The 20386-nt window shown below is 37.2% G+C and overlaps 2 pseudogenes; both read right to left on the reverse strand.

The window, feature by feature from the left end:
• Window positions 1-222: 222 nt before the first annotated feature.
• On the reverse strand, window positions 223-851 carry LOC141398218 (U4/U6 small nuclear ribonucleoprotein Prp31 pseudogene; annotated as a pseudogene).
• Window positions 624-1793, reverse strand: LOC141398562 (U4/U6 small nuclear ribonucleoprotein Prp31-like; annotated as a pseudogene).
• Window positions 1794-20386: the final 18593 nt, after the last annotated feature.

Consider the following 20386-nt stretch of genomic DNA (forward strand, 5'->3'; position numbering starts at 1 on the left):
CTTTTTAATATTAAGTATAATAACGGTCTAGAAGATAAAATCTGTAATGTCTTATATTTAATTGTTTCCACTTGTTGGCCTTAACTACAGCCATGGCAATAGTACACTTTTCTGCAGCCGAAGCGTCGGAGAACCTCGATACTTCCCGAGATATTGGACTCTGAAATTCCGAAAATTGCATTGTTTACGTGGAAACAAGTTACACTTTAAAACATAATGTTGTTTCCGTGTCCGAGATTTGCACCTGTCCATAGGAGAAAGTGATAAGTCCCCGGCCGAAGGCCGGCTACTAGAATAAATATACAATTTAAAAAAAAAATAGATTTTTCCGCCTGTTGTTCGTAAAATCTATTTGTCAGGGTCTGTCAGGGCATAACGTTCCTTCATTTTCCTCACCGCAACGTTTCTTTTTACTACCCTCAATTGGTTTGGGTAGAGGTTTTATAAACTTCACGGGAGGTGGTTCTTGTAACTTATCCAACTTCTTCTCAATATCCTCCTTGAACTTCAAACCAATCTCCCCGGGCAGCCAATACCGCCTTGGCGGCCACCAAACGAGCCGCGCCTCAAGTCGGGTGCCGTGTCCTAGATAAATTATGAAAAGAAAACATAACCGGTATGAGGTAACATTTGTGTTTTGGAAAAGCCGGCCAAGGTTTTCTTTTGCGAACCCAAAACTTGGACATTACAGGCAGGCATTTTGGAAAGTTTGGTTAGGCCACCAGCAATACCCAACAATTAGGCAGCCGTAAAAGCACCTAAAAGAAGGGATTTTTGAGAATCGACATACTTTTCAACAATTTTTAAAGCACTTACCCAATCATTGACAGATTTGGGGCAATAAATGTCATGCGACTCTCCACATATTCATTTATTTGGTTTTAATGTTATTCAGCTCAATGGGCTTTTTCCGAGGGAGTTAAAAGGGTACTACAAAAAAGAAAGGAAACTTTAGCTCCCATATTCGGATATATTTATTTAATTATTTCTCCTTACCCCTGAGTGGCGGAGGCTGTCACTGAAGCAATCATAATAGTGGCATGTGTTAGTATAGCCTGCAGCTCTTCATTGTTCTTATCCTGATCCAAATCATTGCCCAATTCCTTGACAGCCAATAGATTTCAATTTCCCCCAAAATCAAAGTCTCCAGTTCGGGAAAACGTTTTTGATACTTCTCCTTGGCAAATTTGTGAATAATTTCTGCAAAAGAAAAAATTGATCAACATTTCCAATTTCCAAAAAGGTTCCGAAAGACTTACATATCTCATTATTCACATCAACGGCCAATGCATTAGCGTCCACAATAAATCTATATTCTGGATCTGATTCCACACTTCCCAACATTTCACTTGCGGTACGTTGACGCTGAGAATACATTTCAATTTGTTGCAAGATATTCTGTAAACGTTCAGAGTCTCGTAGTTTACACAATTCCCTTATGGAACGCACTTGAACATCAACATCCTTTAGATTTGGAGTTGGTTTGAGAAACTTTTCAATATCTTCCGTGACCTCCTCCGAGGTGGTCGTATTCATTCCCGCCAAATCATCATCGACATCATTATCATCGGCATACAATTTAAGAGCACCTGGCAGAAAAATCTGAAATTTTTACCATGGGTAAAATCAATTTGTTCCGTATGTTCGTTCGTGTACTTCAGTTATCAGTTTCTGCTTCCTCTCTATACAGACTCAATTCGGGCACAATACGAATTAAGCCAGCCTCTTCGTACGGATCTTAGCTGGGCTAAAACCACTCGTGTCTGCATTGGCACTGGCGTCCTTCTGCTGCGATGAATTGGAGTGGTCTCTATTGGATGTAGTGCCGATATTTACACATTCATCAGATGGAAGAACTGCAAACAAAACATAATTCCGATTTGCTTTTACACATTTATTTTATCGTGTTTCCACAGAATTTCAATAGATTCACATGGACCGCGATGTCTGCATCGGTTTTCACACTGCTTACAATTTTTTATTAGCAATTATTCCAAAAATTACGCAAATATTTTATATACACAAAAATTTCAAATAAATATAAACAAACAATATTTTGTTATTGTCAATAACATACAATAGCAACAACTTTCATATTGTTTCGAATGCATGGTTGTATTTGGCAGCTCAAGGACGGGTTTTTCAAATGAGATTACCTTCTTATTCTGCCATGGTCTGGTAATTTCTACATGCCATTTACCGAGGCGTGTAAATTTTGAAATCATGTGGTAATATTGGTGATTTTCATTCATGATTTCGCAAAATCATTGCCACATAGAAGTGTTTTACAACTTTTAACACATTGGCAACGATTAACCAGGTAAAATCTTTGGTGTAAGTAACACGGCCGTTTTTGACTCGGTAACGTTACCTATGCATTGAAATTATAAAATGTTGCTTACACGGGAGATATCTGTGAACTCATAGATAGCTACGTCTTGAAATTACGGGACTAATAAAATTAAGGGACTGACATAATGTAGTTTTGGAGCCATCTGGGTACAGATGACAACTTGGTGATTAACTCGACTCCTTGCTATGTCGCTCACAATTTTCAAGATATTTGCCATCCTTTACCCCTCCTGGTAATTGATGTTCTGTGGTCAAGTTGCATTATCTTTTTCAAGAAATTCAGAGTTAAAGTTTAATCTCTTGAACAACAATTAAGTATCATTTGTAATTATGCCTGGTAAACCTTTTTCTAGGTATTTCGGCAGTTGATTTTTGTAAGTTTGGATCGATTATTTCTGGAAAAATTTCTATCTTTGCTTTGTTAAGATTTTTGTCGTATTTTGGATCTTTACGGTGTTTTGCACTATCAGATCAAACATTTTGTTATTTCCTTTATCTGATATTTGTTTGTGAATGCCTTTCGTATTAAGTAAATCTTCAATGCGGTTTAGGTCTTGTTTTGGACCTAAAAATATCGTTTTCACTATTTTTTGTATTAAACTCAATCTATTGTCTCTATTTCTTTTTAACCTATTGATAATGTTTACCCAATATATCCTATATTATATCTATATAAACATTATCTTGTTCATTATACGTTTTGTAAAGTCAATAAACCAAACTCTCACTTATATCACTCAGTTGTTGTCGTGTGGGATACCAAATAAATAAATAAAATAGAAAAAACATTCTGGGGCGTCCAGTCTCGAACGATTTAAACGCAAGGTGCTTCTTCGGCCTCTTGTTCTTGGGAAGTGGGTTGGGCAGTAGTTTTAAAACACTCTCGCCTACTTCGAACTTGGATTTGGCAATCGCAAGTTTGTACGGTGGTACGGAAGCTCTCGACCTAATATCTGCTCGAGCTGGTGAGACCCCATTTTTCTAGGCATTTGTACACTGCTAGTTCTTGTTTCTCCCATGAGCTACTGTCAGTTTCAGGAACACCTAGGAGTTGTTCTTTACCCCCATGTGATACCAGAACAGCAACCCGTTTTTTCTTCCCTGTTTTGAAAATATCTGGTAATAGTTTACCATGCCATTGTACACAAATAGCCTCGTTCCTTGAAGCTGTTGCGTTTATTTTTCACGGTTTATTCTCCGCTGTTCACGGATAAAGCTTCTAGAGATCTTATATTTGTAGGGATCTTCTCCGATAGCTTCTACTGTAGTCATAATGATACTAGTAACGTTCCTATATACCTTACAGGGGTCCAGCACCAATGACAATTGCATAGTTACGATTTTCTTGAAGCCATGATTGTTTTCGGGACAGATGGTTCTTCAGATTCTACGATACGTTTGGCATCAAAACAAGACCTAGACCTCATTGAAAATGTATTGAAATATGAAAACATTGACACACAAATTTCAGAAAAAGGAAATAACACCATAATTAATAATCTGTGGTATCTTAGTCCTGAACTTGCTGACCTGGCATTGTTTGATCCAACGGTGCAAAACGCCGTAAAGAGCCAAAAGGCGACAAAAATCTTAACAAAGCAAAGATTAAAATTTCTTCAGAAATATTCGATCCAAACTTCCAAAAGAGCAAATGCCGAAAATCCTGGAAAAAGGTGTGGCATAATTCTTGCTGTTCAAGAGATTAAACATTAACTCCGAATTTCCAGGAGGCGCAGAGGATGGTAAACAACTTGAAAGTTGCGAACTACATAGCACAGCGTTCTTCAAGTAGTCTGCTGTACCCAGATAGCTCCAAAACCACATGATGTCTGACTCTCGAATAAATTTAATTTAGAACAAAATGTAAAAGACATTTGCTTTCATTCCAAAAATTGATAAAAATGAAGCTAATGTTTTTTTAATAGTCTCCATTTTCGCACAAAGTCGTACCAAGTCACGTTTTTCGGGACATTGGCTTTATTATCTCGAATTCTGTAATACCTATTTAGTATTAGATTTATTATATATACTTATATTTTGTTGTTCAGCAAGAAATGTTAAGAACAGAATGGCCTTTAATTTAATGCTTAATATGGACAAAAAACTTTAACCATTCCAGAGAAATGGTTCGCCGAAATCGCTAAATAGCCAAAAAAATTGAGATTTTCATAATGTCGAGGCCCCAGTGGCACATGTTAACATATTCCAATTGAGCTCAAACTTTGACAGTCTTAAAATCTGACCAAACTAAAAACATTATGCGGTTGCCGCCTTAAAAAATCCGTCATCGATATGTTCCCTTTGAACAATAACCAGCCCAACGCTACAAATTATAACAAAGAAAATATTGAATTTTACATAGAACGTTTGATATTTTATCAAATTTTATATTTTTGCATAGTTTAATAATAAAAAAATTTTATTACAATACCATTCTTTTATACCCTACACCACACTGTTGTAAGAGGTCTCGATAACACAATAATCTGCTAAAAAATCGACGTTAAGCGGCCAACTATCTTAATTTAGAACACTTTGAAGATTTTTTATGATTTTTCGAACATTAATTGACAATTTTACGACTTTTATGTCGATTTTCGGCCAAAAAATGTTTGCATATTTTGCATATTTTTTGCATATTTTTTGCATATTTTTTGCATATTTTTTGCATATTTTGCATATTTTTTGCATATTTTGCATATTTTTTGGCATATTTTTTGCATATTTTTTGCATATATTTTGCATATTTTTTGCATGTTTTTGATATGACCCCAAATATCGAAAAGTTGACCCTTAAAACGCCTAGATCCAAAATTTGAGTCCAATCAGATGAGAAATAAAAAACATGCAAAAATCCGATGTCTAGTCATTATTTATGAAAGTTTTTAATTAATTGATTTAATGGAGCTAAGAATACGTAAGGTGTTTTTGTATTGTCATTGGTTCAGACCCAACCAATATGCTACGATCGTTTCGCTGGTGGTTTAATTCAGCTCATCAGGCATATCGGATGCGAATGGCTAGAAGACATAGGCTGAGTTTGATAACTTCTATTTGTATAAACATTATTGCAAATTTGCAGCTATGAAGTATTTTTGAAGCCTTTTTCTTATCAAGTCAACCTAGTGTCCTGTCTAGAACAATGACGTGCTTTTGTATTGTTAAAGTTACGAAGTTTTTCGGCAATTCACACACACACGACCCGAACGCAACGAAAGAGCACACAAATATTTTGATTTGTTTTTGTTTTGCAGCATCCCAATAGAAAATGTATTTAAGACAACATTGATGAATCGTACACGACATTTCCAATTCTTTCACGACTCTTTGCAGACATCCCTTTGGAATCGTTGACGACTTTTTCACACAAGTGTCCCAGTATTCATGCACGACAATATGAGCGACACGGTAAGCGAAGCAGTCGTCGACGACGACTTTGAAGACAAAAAACCCGTTATTTCGTTGACGATAGCTTTACAGACACTGTCTTGCTATTTGTCATTCACGACCCTATTAAAAACAATTTGTCAAATGTGTGTCAAATTTTTATTTTTATTAAATTATAAAATATCTATATATATATATATATATATATATATATATATATATATATAAAAGAGTAGTGAGGTGAGTGACTGACTGACTGACTGATTCATCAACGCCCAGACGAAACGGCTGAAGCTAGAAACTTGAAATTTTTAGTGTGGGTTGCTGTTGGTGTGTAGGGGTGAGATAAGGCTGGATTTTTCGAAATTCGAGCTGGAAGGGTACGAAAAGTACCAAAAGGTACTAAATATGGTACCCTTTGTATTACGCGAACGCGTAGAGCTAGAATTCTGAAATTTGGAATGAAGGTCACTGATGGAAAGTTAGAAAGATGTACCTAAGCGTTTTTGGAAATTCGAACTACAAGGGCACGAAATGTACTAAATGGCACTAAATTTAGTACAATTTGGATTTGTGTGAACGGATAGAGCTGGAATCCTGAAATTTGAAATTATGGTCAATTGTGGAGAGTAACAAAAAAGGTTTTTGGAAATTCGAACTATAAGTGCACGAAAAGTAATAAATGGTACTAAATTTAGTACAATTTGGATTTGGGTGAACGGATAGAGCTGGAATCCTGAAATTTGGAATGGGAGTTACTAATGGAGAGTAACAAAGAAAGGTTTTTGGAAATTCTACCTACTAGTGTACGAAAGGTACTAAATGGTACTCAATTTAGTACAATTTGGATTTGGGTGAACGGATAGAGCTGGAATCCTGAAATTTGGAATGAAAGTCACTGATGACGAGTAACGATGAAAGGCTTTTGGAAATTCGAACTATTGGGGTACGAAAAGTACTAAATGGTACTAAATTTAGTACAATTTGGATTTCGGTGAACAGATAGAGTCGGGATCCTGAAATTTGGAATGAAGATCACTGATGCAAAGTAACAAAGAAAGGTGTTAGAAAATTCGAACTATAAGCTCACAAAAAGTACCAAATGGTACTAAATTTAGTACAATTTGGATTTGAATGAACGGATAGAGATGGAATCCTGAAATTTGAAATGAGAATCACTGATGATGAGTAACAATGAAAGGTTTTTGGGAATTCGAAGTATAAGGGTACAAAAAGTACTTAATGGTACTAAGTTTAGTACAATTTGGATTTGGGTGAACGGATTGAGCTGAAATCCTGAAATTTGAAATGAGGGTCACTGATGGAGAGTAACAAAGAAAAGTTTTTGGAAATTCTAACTGTACTCGTATGTGCACGAAAAGTAATAAATTTAGTACAATTGGAAATTCGGAGTATAAGCGTACAAAAAGTACTAAATGGTACTAAGTTTAGTACAATTTGGATTTGGGTGAACGGATTGAGCTGAAATCCTTAAATTTGAAATGAGGGTCACTGATGGAGAGTAACAGAGAAAAGTTTTTGGAAATTCGAACTGTAAGTGCACGAAAAGTACTAAAATTAGTACAATTTGGATTTGCGTGAACGGATAGGAATGAAGGTCACTGATAAAAAGTAACAATGAAAGGTTTTTGGAGAGTCGACCTATTAGTGTACGAAAAGTACTAAATGGTACTAAATTTAGTACCATTTGTATTTGGGTGAACGGATTGAGCTGAAATCCTTAAATTTGAAATGAGGGTCACTGATGGAGATTAACAAAAGGACTAAATGGTACTAAATTTAGTACAATTTGGATTCGGGTGAACGGATAGAGCTGGAATCCTGAAATTTGGAATGAGGATCACTGATGAAGAGTAAAAATGAAAGGTTTTTGGAATTCGAACTATAAGTATACGAAAAGTAATAAATGGGACTAAATTTAGTACAATTTGGGTTTGGGTGAACAAATAGAGTTGGAATCCTGAAATTTGGAATGAGGGGTCACTGATGGAGAGTAACAAAGAAAGGTTTTTGAAAATTCGAACTATAAGTGTACGAAAAGTACTAAATGGTACTTAATTTAGTACAATTTGGATTTGGGTGTACGCAAAGAGCAGGAATCTTGGAATTTTTAATAAGGGTGACTGATTAAAGAAATTAAATTGATTAAATGTTGGTATTAAAAATAGGTTTTAGTACAACAGAATCGACAGTGTTCACCACTTCCATATTAAATATTGTTCATATATATTTTATGCCCTTTCCGCATACGAAGTAGCGGGCATTTGCTAGTGTATGTATATTATGTCTACAAATTGTATCTTAAATTAATTATACTTAATTCCCGCATGTTCTGCATGTCAGCACTTTCTTCCAGCTTTACCGCGCCTCAGTTCCTTCCTCAGACGACTGAGGGGGCGATCTCGTTCACTTTGTGGACTCTGCAAAACAAAATATATACATATAAATGACTGTTGTAAATAATCACTAATATATTCGAAAATCTTACCATATACCATCAGCTTCATATTGCGATTTTTAAAGTCGCCATGCCTTCAACCTAAATCCACGTATTTAAAGAATAACTACAATTACTTTTAATGTAATTTAATCTACTTAATCTTACTTACTGTTCCAGTTAATGCACTTTGTATGAATAATACATCGTGACTCGGTTTCCAAATTTTATGATTTTTTAACATTAAATTTATTACAAATTGAATATGTATTTTCATAAATATATGTACATATGTACAATTATTTCAAAGCTCACTTTTTTGAGAATTTTTTGGGTTTGTTGCCAAGACACAATGCAAGACATTGTCATGCAAGTTGTCGTACATGACAATTTCATAGATTTCGTCAACGAATCGTCGACGAAAATGTCATCAACGATTCGATTTTCTATTGGGATGCGTGCATACAACGTTACTAACAGCGAGCGAGCGCTTAAATTGTTTATGCGTGGGTAAAATTACACTGACAGAACAGGGTGATGATTTTCATATTGAGTGTGAAATGAAAAAATATATTGTTGGCGTGTTCGCTTTGTATGGCTTAAATTAAAAAATAATATAAATAACTTCATAATTTGAAGAGTATTTTTCTTCAATGTTATTTTTTTTTTAGAGAAAAAACAAATTTTATATAAAAATGATTTTTAAAATTTTCTAAGCATAAAAAAAACATTTTTTCTATGAATTTCCCTATTGACTCGTTGCGGCGGACTATTGTGGACCGAGATAAAGGCGCCTGTTTGAAAATGTCTTCCATTTTTCTACCAGTATCTCCAAAAAAGGTAATACTGACATAAAAACTTTTTAAAAAACCCCCATCTTCAAAAGGTCTACATTTCTTGGCCAATTCCAACGCAATCTTATATGAGGCCTTGATTGTGGCATTATCATAATTGCCTTTGTCTTTTATAATATTAAGACTCCTAATATTATTTGTTAAATTATCTTTAAGCTGTCATATTATTTTTTTCGCTCATTTCCCGTCATTAAATGATATTTTGTATACGTATTATAATGAGGCATAAGGTAAGATGGATATACATTTTCTGGTGTTGCATTGCAGACGAGGCATCCTGCGTCATTAAAAATATTAATACAAATCAAAAAATCATTATCAAATTCTTCCCTCCACATATTTGCTGTACAACTGCAAAATCTTTTCAGTGTACCCAAAAAAAAAAAAAAAAAAAACAAATAAAGCGGCATTAACCTGCTTGCATGACATTCAGTACAAGACTGAAGTAAAATAATCAAAACATTTGCTCTCTTAGTTTGCCGAAAAACTTCGTAACCTTAACAATATTAACGAACGGGTTTGGTCTAGAATCACTTCCCTATACATACACATGTACAAATCGAAGGGGGTTTTCCTTCATGAAGTGTCATGCCTTCCATTTCGTAAGTTTGATATGATATGGCAGTGACTTAGAACGCTAAGACCTCGACAACATTGTCGGCTTCTTGGAGAGAACCCAGGTTCAAGCCTCAGCCGGGGCAGTCGGGTTCTGCTGTGAGTTTTTGAACCTGGGTCCTCTCCAACAAACCGACAATGTTGTCGAGGTCTTACTGTTCTAAGCCTCTACCACCGATGAGTGCAAACATGCAAACATAGTACATAGAGGAGAGGAGAAGGAGTTACAATGTCACAATGCAGAAGCATAATTGGATAGTCAAAATAAATAGAGAGAAAGAGTACAACAACAATAGCTATGCACGGACGACCGTGCTTGGAGAACATCCTTTAAGTTCTTCAGGTGTTGGTCGTACGTTTTCCCATGACAATGATGTCATCCAGATAAATTAGGCAAGACTTCCAGTTTAGTCTCTTTAACACCCGCTCCATCAGCCTTTCAAAAGCAGGCGGGGCGTTGCAAAGTCCGAATGGCATAACCATGGTAGAATGATAAAAGGTAACCCCGTGCTTACAGATGATACAAATTTTTTTCATATTTTGAATTTTAAGTACGTTCATGGGTCCTCTCCAACAAACCGACAATGTTGTCGAGGTCGTACCGTTCTAAGCCTCTACCACCGATGAGTGCAAACAATTAATGCGGCTGTGGTAGTACATAAAGGAGAGGAGAAGGAGTTACAATTTCACAATGCAGAAGCATAATAGAATAGTCAAAATAAATAGAGAGAAAAACTGAATAGAACTGAAAGCGCACACCAAGAATAATAGTAAAACAAACATAGAAGAGAAGTGATTGGAATTCTATACAGTAACCGTTGTTGTAAATTTGATTTAAATAAACTAAATGCTTAATGCAAATTTATGTTACAATTCAAATTCTTAAATTAGCAGAAATTCGTCTAAAAACTTAAATACACCAGTTACTTTCGTAACGTTGCCTCCCGCTTTAGCCTGTTCGTCCCGAATAGGCACAGTTCCCGTTCCATGGGGGGATTCGATACACTACGTCGTTTATCCTCGAGATTACCTTGTAGGGCCCTTCCCAGTGGATTTGTAGTTTAGAGCAGAGTCCTTTTTTCCGTTGTGGGTTGAACAATAGCACCAGTTATCCTTCGAATCCATCTGTATTCGCCGCTCTGCCGTACCATTCCTTCATTCGGTTGCTGACCATTTTTATTTGATGACGTACGGCATTGTGCAATTCACTGAAGGAGTTTCGACTTCGAAAATCAAATCCCCAGGCAGCTTCAATTCACTTCCGAACAAAACTTTAACTGGGGTACAAGATCATCCCAGTCTTTTTGGCCGCTGTGCACCACTTTCCGTAAATGTTCTTTTAGAGTTCGATTAAACCTGAAAACGTTTACAATTGTCTTGGCTTCTTGATTTGGGATCACGTAAACCTCCGACCGTTTGCTTAAGTAACCACTAATAAATAACGGTCCGGCCACACCCATTGCTATTCTTGCAAATGGTGCCCCGACTTGTACTGTTGCATATATCCTCGACTGCTATCCCTGGTTATCCCCAGGTGTCATCCACTTGAACCTTCGTGAAACTCCGTCAAAATATTTCTTAACTTTAAAATCTGGAACGACAATCTGGTTCCAGTTGGTTTTACTATCCTCGCTTTCCCATTCAAGATATAAGAAACCCTTTTTTAGGAGTAGACTATTCCACTGAACCCAATAGTATTTTAAAAAAGGGCTTTCGGACGCTATCTCTTTCCGACTAGGTCGTTTGTTTTCCTCTTTTGCCGAAGTTATCTTAATCCGGATAGGATATTTTCGCTGTTCCGTTGCCCAATCTTGGTCGGATTCAATGTGCAACAGCCGAATGTCGACAATACTCCTTTATCCTCAGGCTTTGAGCAATATCTGCATTCTAAATTTCATGGTCGACGAGACAGGGCATCATCATTACCATGTTTTTCACCCGTCCTGTCCTGCGTACTAACCACCGGTGAGCTGAGTGGTCTGTTCAAAGAAGGAAATGCATTTTTCTAGCACAAATTTATTCCGAAATTATTACCTAAAGTATTATCCAAAAATATCAGCAAATATTTACATTTTTCATTCATTAATAAGTTTGTTTTTAGTTTCTGTTTAAAAAATAAACACATTTTTACCATCTACTTTCTAAATGTTCTTTGAACAACACAGGTTTTCATAGTTCGAATCGAATGTCGTAATTAGGCCCCAGGTCTTTTAGTTTTCGAAATGCCTCTTCCTGCTCGTCGCTCCACCGAAACTTTTGCCCTTTCTGGGTTAATCGGTGGAGGCTGACGTCGACGAACCGACGGCAGTACGTGCAGAGACCCATAAAGCTCCGTAAATCATGCAGGTTTTGGGGCCTCTGCCAGACTCTGATGGCTTGAATTGACGTAATCCGTGCATATGCCCTCGGCTATAACACGATGCCCCATGTTCAGTTTTATACCTGCGGACGACCGTGCTTGGAGAACATCCTTTAAGTTCTTCAGGTGTTGGTCGTACGTTTTCCCATGACAATGATGTGATCCAGATAAATTAGGCAAGACTTCCAGTTTATTTTCTGTAATACCCGCTCCATCAACCTTTCAAAAGCAGGCGGGGCGTTGCAGAGTCCGAATGGCATAACCATGGTAGAATGATAAAAGGTAACCCCGTGCTTACAGATGAAACAAATTTTTTGCATATTGTGAATTTTAAGTACGTTCATTGCCAAAATCATTATACAACGATGTGAATGTACGCCAAATTGTTCAACGGAGTGATATGCCAGTTAGGGGTTTCGTTCACGTCGGTTTTGATGTTATGTACCTGCACTGTCATTTTCCTTCAAGATATTTCCAACCATCCGCGGAAATACAATATACGAATTAACAACGAATTCTGTTGTAAACCATGACTAAAACCTCAAAAATACCTAAGATCGTGGAGCTGTACCTACAATTTCGTGTAGGAGTGTTTTATACCCTTAATGAAAAGTACGTACGCAATTTCATTACCGTCGGTTCGATAAAGTTTTAAAATCCTTCGATATGCTGAAATTCGGCCGGTATCGTTCTATGAGGGCTATATCAAAATGTAGACTTATACCGACAATTCCCTTCAAGAATGTTTTTTCACCAAATACTAAATTTCAAAAATTTCGGTTAGTTACTGTAGTTAAAAACTTAAAAAAACCGGTAGGTACGTTCTATAGGGGGCTACCATTCACAGCAGTAATATTTTGTGCTCTCACGGAAGATCAAATTACACATTTCTGAATCTAGAGTCGGATAACATCTCTGATATTAGATTTGTGCGCCTATAACGACAATTCTCTGCAGGTATGTTGTATATCCCCTATGAAGACTATATACCACAGTTTCGGTAGTATAATATGCCTAAAACCTTGAACATACCGAAAATCGAGTGGTACCATTCTATGGGGTCTATATCAAAATGTACACCCGTAAGGACAAATTTCTGGGAGAAAGTGTTATTGCCCAAACATGTACTAAATACCAAATTTCAGCCATTTCGTAGTGATAATGAGGTTTAGCTTTTCGGAACACCGAAACCGGGAGATACCGTTCTATGGGCCCCATATCAAAACGTACACTGACTGATATACAGTTACACAACAAATTTATTGCAAAGACCAACATAGTTAAAAAATTCAATATTAATTGTTCGTTTATGGCAACAGGTTAGGTTAGGTTAGGTTGAAAAGAGGGGCGTAAGTCGCCACATGTCCAATGGAAATACCCTTAAGCCAGAATAGGCCTGTTGTGCGCTCTAGACTAATTGAAGAAATGGGTCGTATTTGTTATTTTAGGAATTCTGTGCCCTTACAAAATCCCTTAACTGTTTAACATCTTTTACCGTTATCTGATTTAGTCCCGGTATGGTGTCGCACAGTGCGAAATATGAACACTTTAGCGGAACTTTACTAATAACTTTTAAAGGAAAAGGTGTAGATTCCTAAAATTTTGCACAACTGTTTCTTATATTAGTGGAGAGTGTGGGACTCAAATTGGGCCACATAGACCCGAGGTTTCCTGTAGCGGACATGTAACGGTGGCTGCCGTTTTTACGTTTTACATTCATTTTTCAATCGATTTTGATGCAAATTGGTATATTGAGTTTTCAGCGGATAGAAAACTTATGCACAAAATATTTTTAATATAGGTTCGCGTTTTGGAATAGCCCCACATGCCGGGTTCCCTCATACTGGGTATTTTAAAGGTTAAAGACAAAAATTGCAGCCGATTTTGATGCAAATGTTAATTTTAAGATGTTAGCGAATAAAAAACCTCCTCACACAAAAGCTGTCAACATAGGTCCACTTCTGGGTGAAGTCCCCACAACCCTACACATCTTTTAAGGAGTAAAATATTAATTTTTTTGTTTTCATTTGTATCTATAATGTTTATTGGTCCATTCAGCAGGTCTGGTATTTGCACCGCAGCATCTAAAAATGTTGCACTATATGTATGTAAATCACCAACATTTAGAGGTCAAAACTATCAAAAATTGCGAGAGGTTTCTTAATTTTACAGAAATTATCACTGTTAGAATTAGTGAGTTCATTTCTTCAAAACACAGTCAACAATGGCGTTCATTGTCGCGTTTACCTTCCACTTTTGGAAAATGCAACTGAATGGAATTCCAGAAGTCTTTTTAGAAAATCTTGAATATCTCCAAAGACCGCGCGATACCGCACCAGTTTTATAGCTTTGTAAACAGAGGAGAATCCAAGCTTTCAGATTATATATATCTTAACACGTGAATGTACGTAATTCACTTTTGAAATGACCACGGAAAATAAAAAATTACAAATTTGAAAACTTCAAAAAATCACTTCTTTCCGACTAAAATTGCACGAAAACAATAAGGGGTTTTTGCGTTTTTTTTAAGTGTAAAATATCATAATTATTTTTTAAAATATTAAGAAAAATAAATCATGGCATACTGACTTACCATTTGTCCGCGCCACTCCATTTTTTTTAATGAATCAAAAATACATTTCTTACAAAAAATAAATCATTAAACAAAAGTGCAACTTTAATTGCATTTTTTAGCCGTTTCGTGGAGTAAATCGGCAAACTGAGTATGGACCATTTGCAGTGGAGTACTTAGCTAACGAATTCAATAAAAGTTTAATAAATTTCATTACTTTGAAAATCCCTTAAAGTTCCACTAAACTTCCCAAATTTCGCACTGTGTGTCGGTCCCTAAAGACTGGGACCTGATATTTGCGAACGCTGCACAGTGGAAAAAAATACCGATCTAGCGCGCCAAAAGTCAAAAAAATCACATACGCCAATTTAAAAACAAGTGAGCAAAGGCTATAGTCGGGACAGGGCCGACCATGTGATACCCTACACCACTACCACTGTGCATAAGCTTTTCACTGGTAAACATTTCTTTTAGGGAATATAAAGCGACTACCACCAAAAATAATATGCCTCTTTGTCTCTGGGACCCCTATAAGCAACCAAAATTTCGTGACCATCCGATCAAAATTACGACCTGTAGCTTGATTGCAAACTAATCGGAAAATGGGATGCATTACCGACTATTACGATATCTCTGTTGTTTGAGCAGCTACGACAACCTACTTTACATCGTTGTAAAGGTGATATTTTCTACTTTCCTTGCCAGGTTTTGCTTTTGATATACCTCTTAAAGAAACCGAGATATTGGCTTTGAAATAAAACGTTGACCTTTTCTCCAAATAAGTTTTTGCCCATTCCGACCCCTGAATATTATCCGACCATCATTAAAATCAATAGGCTTCTTTCTTTTTGGGACCCCCATTAACCCTCAAAATTTCGTGATCATCCGATCAAAATTGCGACCTGTAGCGTGATTACAAAAAAATTGGAAATGGGATGCATTATCGACTATTGCCATATCTCTGCTATTTGACTACCTATGACAACCTAATTTACATCGTTGTAAAGGTGATATTTTCTACTTTCCTTGCCAGGTTTTGGTTTTGATACACCTCTTAAAGAAACAGAGATAGTGGCTTTGAAATAAAACGTTGACCTTTCTCCAAATAAGTGTTTGCCCATTCCGACCCCTGAATATTATCCGACCATCATCAAAATCAATAGGCTTCTTTCTTTTTGGGACCCCCATTAACCCCCAAAATTTTGTGATCATCCGATCAAAATTGCGACCTGTAGCGTGATTACAAAAAAATTGGAAAATGGGATGCATTATCGGCTATTGCCATATCTTTGCTATTTGACCACCTACGACAACCTGCTTTACACCGTTGTAAAGATGATATTTTCTACTTTCCTTTCAAGGTTTTGCTTTTGATATACATCTTAAAGAAACAGAGATATTGGCTTTGAAATAAAATGTTGACTTTTCTCCAAATAAGTGTTTGCCCATTCCGACCCATAAATATTATCCGACCACCACCCATCACCCATTAACCCTGAAATTTTCGAGACGATCCGATCAATATTGCGACCTGTAGCGTGATTTCCAAAAAAATAGAAAAATGGGATGTATTACCGACTATTGCGATATCTCCGTTATTTGGTTACCTACGCCGACCTAGTTTGCATCATTGTAAAGACGGGATCTTCTACTTTCATAGTCGAGCTTTGCTTTTGGAAAATTTTCAACCAAAGCTGTGATATTTGTCAATATAATTAAAATCGCAAAAATGAAAATTGGGGTTTTATTTGCTACTATTGCGATATCTTCGTTGTTTGATCACCTACGAGCACCTACTTTACATCATTAGAAAGATGATATTTTCTGCTTTCTTTGTCAGGTATTGCTTTTGGTATACCCCATATTGAAGCTGAGATATTGGCTTTGGAAAAAAACGTTGTCTTTTTATCCACCTAAGTTTTTTGCCCTTTCCGACCCCTAAATATTATCCGACCATCACCAAAATTGCGACCTGTAGCGTGATTACAAGGTTTAGATGGACAGACGGACGGACGGACTGACGGACGGACACACATAGCCAGATCGACTCAGCTCGTCGAGACATTCATTTTGGTATATATAAGTATGGGTCTACGACCATTATTTCGATGCGTTACAAACTTTTTGGCCAAAACCAACTTATAATACCCTCCCCACATAGTGGTGTAGGGTATAATGATGGTTGCAGTATTAATCTAAGGCAGGGACGAGCTTCTTTGCTTAGATCGTATAGTGAGGGCGCCCACTGAGTTGTTTTTGCATTTGCCTCTCTCTCTCACGTACAGTGTAAATGAATGAAAACAAACAAAAACATAATGTGGTTGTTGCTTTTTTCACTCATACGTTCATACATGTCTCCGCTTTGGTTGTATTTCTGTGGTCGTCGCTGATCTAAGGTGTCCACAGAATGCAACGGCATTTAAAATAATTTGTTTTTCATCAGTCTAAGCGGAATAACGGTCCGTTTTTGGTTGAAATTTTTTTAACTACTTTTCATAATTTAGTTTAGTAGTAAATTTGTGATCGTCGCATGCACTCTTCCTACAAAGTAATTTTAAAGCTTTATTGAATTTAACATTTCGTGAAGCAGGTGATTTAAAAAATGTTGAATATAAGATGTTATTTATTGCAACTCGGATTTTACACTTAAAACATGTGACATCCGATTTTTTTCCCAATTGAGCACTTTGTTAAAGCTATTATTAAGGAGTGTCGCGGGATGGCGCGTAGATTTTTTATTTTGTTTTTAGTACACATAGTTCTTAACTAATTTCTAAAATTTTAGCTGCAACAAACTGCAACATTTTATTTTATTACTATTTTTTATTAATATCATTTTTTATGTAAAAATGCTGAAATTAGAGCGGTACCTTTCTATGGGGGTCCTATCCATGCGTGTACCTGTGCCGAAAATTCTCCGTCGGAATATTTATACCACCAACGAAGACTAAATGTAAACTTTCAGCTATATCGGTTGGATAATATGGCTAAAACCTCCAAAATTACCGAAATCGGTGGTACCGGTCTATGGTGGCTATATGAAAACATGGTCCTATACCGAAAATGTTTATAGGAGTGTATGCATAACCCCCACGGACACAAAATATTAAATCCTAGCCGTTTCGGTTGTATAATGTGGTAGAAATCCTTAAAATACCGAAAATCGATAGGCACCATTCTACGGTAAAAATACAAATTTACCAAATATATTAATAAATGAAGTAAAATTGTCAATTTATAGCTGTACATATCGAATTTATGTACAAATATACAATAAAACATAAACCTTTATTTTTGGCGTGCTAAATCGGTACTTTTTTCCACTGTGCGCTGGGCATTGGCAAAGAAAGTGTTCCAACGTTTCGTCGTCCTCTCCGCATGCCCTGCATAAGCTGTTATCTGCGCATTTAATTCTATGCAGATGTGCTTGTAGGCCTAAGTGACCAGTAAGGATACCTGTTAGCCTACTAATGTCTGCCTTACTTAATAATAGTAAGTTTTTAGTTTTATCCTCGTTTGGGTCCCCCCAGAGAATCTTAGTGGTTTTCCCTATCTCCTCTCTATTCCATAGGGATATATGGGCCTGCTTTGCCCAATTTTTTAACTCTAGACGTGACGCATTTAGAGGCTTTGCGCTGTCTAAGTTTATTGTTGCTAATTCCCTGCCATTTTTTGCCAGAGAATTTGCTCTTTCATTACCTTTAATCCCCGCATGGCCTGGTACCCATATAATGCGCACTGTTCCTTGCTGGGAATAATTGTTTATCGTATTTATGCAGTCCAGTACAGTTTTCGATTTTACTGTCTTGGATGTTATTGCACTGATTGCCATTTTACTGTCCGTAAGGACGTTAACGGTAGTTGGTCTCGAGTTAGCATTAAACCAGTTCAGACACTCTGTGATCGCCCTGACCTCCGCTTGAAGGACCATATTGTGATCCGGCAAACGAAGAGAGATTTCGGTCTCTGGTTCTTCAATAAAAAGTCCCAGTCCCGTCCTCCCCCTAACATCGAGCCGTCTGTATAACATCAGTTTCCAGGAGGCTTTCCAGCTAGGGTCCCGCCGATCCACGAGTCTCTGTCAGGTATTAATGTTTCATACGAGGCAACTACAATTGTTTCAGGTATACGGTCCGAATTAACGTTATCCGTTGACTCCCCCGTTGTTACCTGTAGAATTTTTTGATGTTATGTTACGTGGTCCTTTTCGATCCACTCGTCTGTCGCCTGCAGCCTTATGGCTGCGACGGCAGCTTCATACCTTATCTGAATTTCTATTGGGTGTACGTATAGAATAGTTTCTAGTTGGTGTTGTCCTCATAGCACCACTTACTCCTAGGCAGCACATTCTTTGGACTTTTTGTAAAATTTTTATATTACATTTTTTATCCATCGCTGTCCACCAGACTACTGACGCGTATGTTAGGATGGGTCTAACTACGCTTTTGTATAGCCAGTGTGTCATCTTTGGATTGAGGCCCCATTTAGAGCCTATGGCCCTCCTACAGGTTGACCAACATCTGTATGCTTTGTTGGCTCGTTCTTGAATATGATCCTTCTACTTAAGTTTCCTATCCAGGATTACTCCCAGATATTTGACCTTATTGGAAATCTTAATAGTCTTGTTAAGGAAAACAGGTTCCTCGATGTGACCCAGTTTTGTTTTCGTAGTGAAAAGACATATTTCTGTTTTTCCGGGTTTACGTTTAGACCTCTTGGTCTACCCTAGTTATATGCAAGTTTTAGAGCCGATTCGGCCCTTCTGCATAACAAATTAGGGTTCTTTCCCCTCAGAAGTATTATAACGTCGTCTGCGTAACAGACTGGTTCAAATCCTTCTTTGGTTAAAGTCCTCAGTAGGCTATTTATGGTAGTAACCCACAGGAGAGGTGACAAAATCCCCCCTTGTGGCGTTCCCTGACCAACTTTATCCCGTTTTGTTACGTCGTGTAGCCCGCAACTTATCCATCTATTCCTTAGCATATTGCTTACCCAGTTCCTAAGGGCCCGGTCCACATAGAAATTATCTAAGGATTGGATATGGGTTTCAGTGCTGACGTTATTGAAAGCACCTTCGATGTCAATGCATACTGCCAGTGTGTACATCTTCTTGTCGAAGGTGTTTTCGATGTGGTGTACTACCTCATGTAAAGCGGTTTCCACTGATCTGCCTTTAACGTATGCATGTTGTTTATATTTAAGCATATCGTTTGGGATCTTGCTCTTAATCATGGTATCGACTATACGTTCCATGGTTTTGAGTAAGAAAGAAGTTAGACTTATCGGGCGATAAGACTTAGGAATTGCGTAGCTAGCCTTTCCAGGTTTGGGGATAAACACTTCCCTCGCCTCCTGCCAGGCTTTAGGGGTATACGCAAATTTTAAGCATGCGTTGAAGATACCAGCTAATTTGGACGAAATATAGTCCACCTCCTTTTGGAGTAAGGCCGGAAAGACCTGGTCTGGTCCCGCTGCTTTAAAAGGTTTGAAACTGTTGATGGCATCTTTGACCATTGTTTCATCAATGTTTGGTGCTTCGTCCGTAGCATTTTCCCCAACTGCCGATATCCCTACATTTGCCGTAGTGCTCGGCCGGAAATGCGTATTCATCAAAAGCCCTAGCGTGTCCTCGATTGTTTCCATCTTATTTCCCATATCATTCACCATAATCTCGGTTTGTGTATGGGTTTTCGATAGAAACTTTTTTATTTTAGATACATCATTTACGCTGTCTACCTGTTCACAAAAGAGTTTCCAGGAATTGCGCTTTGCTGTTCTTGTCATTTTGT

Source organism: Musca autumnalis, unplaced genomic scaffold (assembly GCF_047663935.1).
Source record: "Musca autumnalis isolate F117 unplaced genomic scaffold, ASM4766393v1 scaffold_3, whole genome shotgun sequence".
Lineage (NCBI taxonomy): Eukaryota > Metazoa > Arthropoda > Insecta > Diptera > Muscidae > Musca > Musca autumnalis.